Genomic DNA, 7,466 nt, shown 5'->3' with positions numbered 1-7,466 from the left:
CATGGTAACTACAGTAATTATCAAAGTGGTAAGTGATGCCCTCTGGGGGCATTTGGCCAGGGGTGTTTTTTCACCACAGTCAAGGTTTGAGAAGAAAAAATCATTATGAAAATCTAATTATATTTTCCTTATTATATTCATTATTTCCTTATTGGTTATTTTGGGAAATTTTAAGCAGTAGGATTATAAAAAAATATATGCTAATATAAAATTAAATGATAAAAGTAGCCTATATAAAACTGCAAAATAAACATTCATCTATCGGTACTTTTTACTTAAGTACATAAAAAATCAAGTACTTTTGTACTTTCACTCGAGTAAAATTGAAAACTGAGTACTTTTACTTTTACTGGAGTAATATTTTATCATACGGATCTGTACTTTTACTCAAGTACTTGATTTGTGTACTTCGTCCACCACTGCCCCGCAGCAGGACGGGACATTCCTTCTGCTGCGTCTAATGAAGAGAATGTTGAATGTTGAGATCTTTCATGAACTTCACCAGCTCATATCATTTACAGTGGGGATAGAAAACCCCTTTAAACTTTAAAATAATCACATTTTGTTGCTTTGGAGCCTGAAATGAAGACGGACACAGTTTTATCCAGCTGTTTTTACTCAGTGCAACTTATAACATCCAAGTGAAAGATATAACACCAACAAGTCAGAAAAAAAATAACAGAATCACTGAGTTGGAAAAAGTTGTGGACAGGCACAAGTCAGGAGATGGATACAAAAAAAAAATTCAAATGCTTTATCAATGCTTAGAAGCACAGTGAAGTCTGTTGTTAAGAAGTGAAAGGTATTTAATACAACACAGACCCTCCCTGGATCAGGACGTCGCTCCAAACTGGATGAAAGAGCCAGGAGGAAACTGGTCAGAGAGGCTACAAGAGGCCTACAGCTACTCTGAAGCAGTTGCAGGAATTTATGACAAAGTGCGGTCATTGTGTGCATGTGACAACAATATCACAAATTCTCCACAAATGTGGCTTGTATGGGAGGGGTGCATAAAAAAGCCACTCAAGAAAGGCCACATGCAGTCACGACTGAGCTTTGCCAAAACGCACCTTGAAGATTCTGAGGCAGATGAGACTAAAATTGAATTATTTGGCTTCAACACCAAACGATATGTCTGGCAGAAATTCAATACAGCTCACCATCCAAATAACAGCATTATACAGTAAAGCATGGAGCTGGTAATATCCTGACTGCAGTCCACAAACGATCACCACCACCTGCAAAGAAGAAATATCGCAAAGTTAGCAGAGACATATCCCAACAGACTAAAGACTGTAATTAAAACAAAAGGTGGTTCAACAAAATACTAACACAAGGTGGTGATCCTTTTTCCAACTCAGTGATTGTGTTTTTTTATTTGTTAATTTTTTTCTGACATGTTGGTGTTATATCTTTCACTTGGATGTTATAAGTTGCACTGAGTAAATACAGCTGGATAAAAAAAAACAAAAAAACAAAACTGTGCATGTCTTCATTTCAGGCTGCAAAGCAACAACATGTGATTATTTTGAAGGGGGTGATTCTTTTCTATACCCACTGTGTATCCTTAATGGTCCATGCATTTCAAGCATTAACATGCATATTTTATTTGAATGTAGTTGATGATTTTCTCTCATTAAAACTACTCAAAAATTTGCCAATTCACCAAAAGAGTTAAAGTAAAAAAATATTTAATATTCAAGAATATACACTTTTGTGTGCAAGACAGACCCCGCAAATGTAAAACAAAACCTCCCTGCAGGAGCATCTGTCATACTTTCTACTTTCTGATCAAATGACACATGCATTTAGATATTTAGGGTGTGTGAGGTGGGGTGTTCACAGGCTCGTGCCCTACTGACAGCTGAGGTCACCCAGTGCTTTTACAGAGACCTCCAGAACAAAACCGCAATGGTCATCAGACTGCAAGCCTGCCTCATATAGCATATTGATAACAAATGTTACCATTGTATTTGTTGTAAAAGTTAAGATAGAGACTCTTCATTCTAGACTTTGATTAATTTTGTTACTTGTGATTTCACTGTTGACTTTTATTTTTGAGGTGACCTGAAATATATTTAATACAGTATCTGTCAATGTTGCTCTTAAACTGTAAAACTGGATGTGCATGAATAAAATTATATTATGGTAAAATTATTATAATATATGATAGAATAATCATTATTACAATATTTGATATCATAATATTAAATATTTTTGAGATTTTTGAGGTGACCTGAAATATATTTAATACAGTATCTGTCAATGTTGCTCTTAAACGGATGTGCATGAATAAAATTATATTATGGTAAAATTATTATAATAATATATGACAGAATAATCATTATTACAATATTTGATATCATAATATTAAATTATATATATATATATATATGATAAAAATGTCAACAAAACATAAAATATAAATGTAAAATACATTTTCTTATGAATATGAATGAATAATTTGTGTGAATTTGATGTTCTAATACAAAATTCACTGATCAGATCAGTCGTGGATGTCTTATAGGCCTATTCTGTACTGACGTCTGAGACCTCTAGTTCATGACTTTTAACTCTTGTAAATTTTTACAGAATCAAGGCATTTTACTCCTTTGTCCCTATGACAGAATGCACCTTTACATCTGACATATCTGTGGCATCCAAGAAGGCACTTAACCCACTTTTCTGTCCTAATCCAATAAGGCTGTCACGCTTCCCACAGGGTATTGATCAGACAAGTGGAGTGTGTTAGTGTGTGTTCAAAGGTTACGTGATCCTCATACTCAATTCAAGCCCTTAGGAACTGTATTCCTTATGATAAGCATACACTATTATTTTCCCACATCCTGTCATTTTTAACTCATAAATCTATGGGTGCCACATGTTACACAGCAGAAAGGCATTTATGGGGTTCTTGTGAGACAACCAAGGTCTGGTCATCCCCATAAAAATGGACATCTGATTTTCGAGCTCTGTTGTCAAGTCATACATGATGACTTCAGTGAGACTTTCTTTCTCAAGAACATTTTGTGACGTAACCCTTAGAAGGAACAGAACAGTGACAGGAATGTAATGAGTGGTGAGAAAGTACTTTTTATATAGTTTAAGTGGATATTCTAAAGCTGAACTATTTTTTTTTTCTGGCGAAGCACTAATATCTGACACAGGGCAGTGTGATTAAAAGAACATTTTCAGATTATTCCAAGGTGTTAGTGTTACCCATATTCAACAGCAAATGAGAATAAGGCAAATCTAAAAGCTGTTGCTCACTGTTGTTTCTATTGCCATGGACACCACATTCTAGCATTCTAGCAGCCTGTCATTAGTCGCTCACAGTGAGCTGGTCATTGACAGATTGAGTTTGGTACATTATCTTCGGCACTACTTTTAGTAAAATGAATGTAAATCTAAAATCTAAAACCTGCACAAGAGAATGGATTCCTGTCCTGGCTCTTCTCTCCAGCCTGAATCATAAAGTTGTTTCTTTATATTAGATTTTGTGACTTTTAATTTATTTGTCCTGATTGCTTCATGATATGCTTGCAGAAACATGATCTTTTCTTCATGAACTCTTGTTTCAATAGTGAGAGAGTGATTATGTTTTGTAGGACAACAGTCTCATTTCTTGCATTACTAGCAAAAACAGTAGGGGAGATCTTTAGCAGTAATAGACTTAAAATGAGAAAGATTAATTTACAATATCGAATTTAACACAAGAGTGTTGCAGTTTGAACTCTCATTCTGACGGCACCCATTCACTGCAAAGGATCCATTGGTGAATAAGTGATGAAATGCTAAATTTTCCCAAATCTGTTCCGATGAAGAAACAAATTCATCTTCATCTCGGATGAGGGAATTTTCAGCACATTTGAATTTTTGGCCAAACTATTCCTTTAACCCACTGTATCTCAAATAAGAGCACACCCCAAAGGAATAATATATTGCTTTAATACTTAACTATGTAATATTATTAATACTTTATATGGTAATGATAGATTAAGCAGGAATATGTGTGTTATAATATTATAATTGTCTGAAATAAAACATTTTAAGTAAAATATATTGATCAGCTTCAGTCATGCAAATTTGAATTTAAAGATGTCAAAAAATGATTTGCATATCTCAGGACTGGCTCAGGTGAAAATAGTTCATAAATGTGATTTATAAATTGTGCTTTATTCAAAGATCCAGTAGATGGCATTGCTCTGCATCAGATTTCCAAAACAGGTAGATTGCTCAAAAGATAAAGAAAAATCAGCAGCATATCTATTAAGCCTGACACTGACAGTGTTGCTCTTGATAGCAGTCTGATGAATCAGTTGTGCAATAGCATCATGTAAATAAAACGTCCCACATGCTGAAAGTGTGTTGACCTTGCAAAATTTGATATAATAACTTGTAGTTTTGAATAGCTGCTTCACTCCAGCGATGTATCAAGAGCTATTCTTTCAAACATTTTCATGCCCGTGGATATAGGAAAACAGGCATGACTACAATACAGTAATATGAATTATTGTAGACTATTACATTATGGCTTCTTCAAAAAAAGGTCCTCACCTTGTCATTCAGTCTGTCCAGACTCATTTGAGCTTAATAAATAACAATGGATTTGCTTCACCACCGGAACAGATGGTTTTAATATGCTAATGCCTATGATGTAGCCTTAATCACACACTTCAGTTTGCTTTAACAAAGGTTTTGGGGCAGCTCCAAATAACACTTTAGTATTCTTTGATATGGGTTGTGATAACACACCTACGCCTGCTTACCTTCACATATGCACACTTCCACACTCAGACACACCAACAAAAAAAACAAAAAAAAACAAAATGCCTACTGATATCATGCACATTAGGAAACAAACAATACATGCCAAAACGTGCATGGTAATTTGAATGAATTGAATGCATAATTAATTGCTTTATAAATAATGCAAAGTATACTGTACATATTAAAAGATTAATCTGCAGTATGCAGGGATGTGACTGTATTTGGGCTGTGCTGTGTCAAGCTGAGTCGTCTATTGCAGTGAATGACGCTCTAGTTGCTTCAGTGGCATGGTTGCTATGGTGAATTTTCACATGGGCAACGGTGGATTGCATGTTTTCTAGTGCCCTCCACAGTATGTCATGCAGCTAACTATGAAAATGCTTTGGGGGGAAAAAAAAGGATGGAAAAAAACTGAGGTCTTTTATGCCTTGTAAACATGATTCCAGCACTTTGGTTCTCTCTGCTCCTGGATCTCAATTATAAAGACCGTTTTCTTAGATTATATGAACATTATTCATAATCAAACAAGACTAGAGAGCTGTAATTGCAAAAGGAATTAGAACTGATTTATTGTTTTGGATATTGTATGGATGTTATAGTGTGTCAAACTAATTGACTGAAAACAGGTGTGCAGTGACCTGTGAAATGTCACATCTGTAAAGTCATATTTATGGCATCCTTTAATATTTCTTGAGTTGGTGTGTCAAAATAAGATTTCAAATCATTTTGATGTGACGTATCATTTCAGATTTCAGAAACCAGAAACCAATTTAAGAGTCATTTATATAAACACATTAATATAGAAGTGCTGTTGTCATGTTGTATACATCTTGTATAAAACTGTGTGTTGCATTATAATAACATAGAGAGCCATAATAATGCATTTACTGTTCCTGCTTTACATTAAAGTCATTATTGATTACAGTCACTACCATTTTTTTAGTAATGTGTTTTTTAATATCTTATGCTCACCAAGGCTGAATTTATTTGATTAAAAAAAAAATACAATAAAAACAGCACAATTGTGAAATATTATTATAATTTTAAATAACTGTTTTCTATTTTAATATATTTTTAGATGTAATTTATTCCTGTGATGAGAAAGCTGAAATTTCAGCAGCCATTACTCCAGTCTTCAGTGTCACATGATCCTTCAAATATCATTCTAATGCTGATTTGCTGCTCAAGAAACATTTATTATTATTATTATCAAAGTTGAAAATAGTTTTTGCTGCTTAATATCTTTGTGGAAACGGTGATACTTTTTGTTTCAGGATTTTTTGATTAATAGAAAGTTTAAAAGAACAGCATTTATTTGAAATATTTTTGCATACATTATAAATGTTTTATAACACTATCTTTACTGTGGATTTGATCAATTTAATGTGTCTTTGCTGAATAATAGTATTAATTTCTTTATTGTACATTTATTGTATGGTACTTTTATTTTCACATAATACATTTTAGAAATGCATTTTTACAACAGTGAAACATTTAGCTGAACTTCAGGTAACTTTTAACTTTTGTTACATTTTTCTTTATGCTTTTTTTTTTTTTGCGCCACAAAACTTTTTACCACCACAGACCCCCTGTGAAGACAGCTGGTTTGTTCAACCACACAACTATGCATGCTTGTAGATTCACTGACTGTTTCAGCCAAGCAGACACAAGCACAAAGTGTAAGTTCTTCAAAGATTCTGTCCCTGTCAGGACGGTGCTTAATGAGTGTCATTCATGGATGAGCTGAAGATTGGGGGTCTCAGTGGGCCTGTCTCATCAGTCTCTTGCAGTCTCAGGGTATCATTGCCACCTCATCCACTTTCTATTATTATTAAAAAAGTGGGTCATCAAGTTTGCAAATTTGGAAAAATCTAATGAACTCATATTGCACAAATAGAATTTTTGTGTCCCCATATTTACTTATAATTGTCAGGACGGTGCTTAATGAGTGTCATTCATGGATGAGCTGAAGATTGGGGGTCTCAGTGGGCCTGTCTCATCAGTCTCTTGCAGTCTCAGGGTATCATTGCCACCTCATCCACTTTCTATTATTATTAAAAAAGTGGGTCATCAAGTTTGCAAATTTGGAAAAATCTAATTGCATATTGCACAAATAGAATTTTTGTGTCCCCATATTTACTTATAATAATGATGGATGTGATAAATCATATTAGTGAAGTGACATGTGGCCAAGTATGGTGACCCATACTCAGAATTAGTGCTCTGCATTTGTCCCATCCAAAGTGCACACACACAGCAGTGAACACACACACACCGTGAACACACACACCCGGAGCAGTGGGCAGCCATTTTTTGCTGCGGCGCCCGGGGAGCAGTTGGGGGTTCCGTGCCTTGCTCAAGGGCACCTCAGTCTTGGTATTGAAGGTGGGAGAGAGCGCTGTACATTCACTCCCCCCGCCTACAATCCCTGCCGGTACGAGACTCAAACCTGCAACCTTTGGGTTACAAGTCCGACTCTCTAACCATTAGGTTACTTCCTCCTATATGCTGTTGGTTGTGACTGAATGTCTATGTATTACAATATAACTCTTTCATCATTTACTAACCTTCATGTCACTCCAATTGTATATTATTTTTTACACGAAACAAAATGTTATATGACAGAAGGTCATATGACGAATGCCATTTAGCACAAATTAGATGTAAAAACTCAGATGGCATTATCAGTGAATAAT

The sequence above is a fragment of the Sinocyclocheilus anshuiensis genome, unplaced genomic scaffold (assembly GCF_001515605.1).
Source record: "Sinocyclocheilus anshuiensis isolate Anshui unplaced genomic scaffold, SAMN03320099.WGS_v1.1 scaffold985, whole genome shotgun sequence".
Classification (NCBI taxonomy): domain Eukaryota; kingdom Metazoa; phylum Chordata; class Actinopteri; order Cypriniformes; family Cyprinidae; genus Sinocyclocheilus; species Sinocyclocheilus anshuiensis.
Note: the sequence above shows the minus strand (reverse complement) of the source record.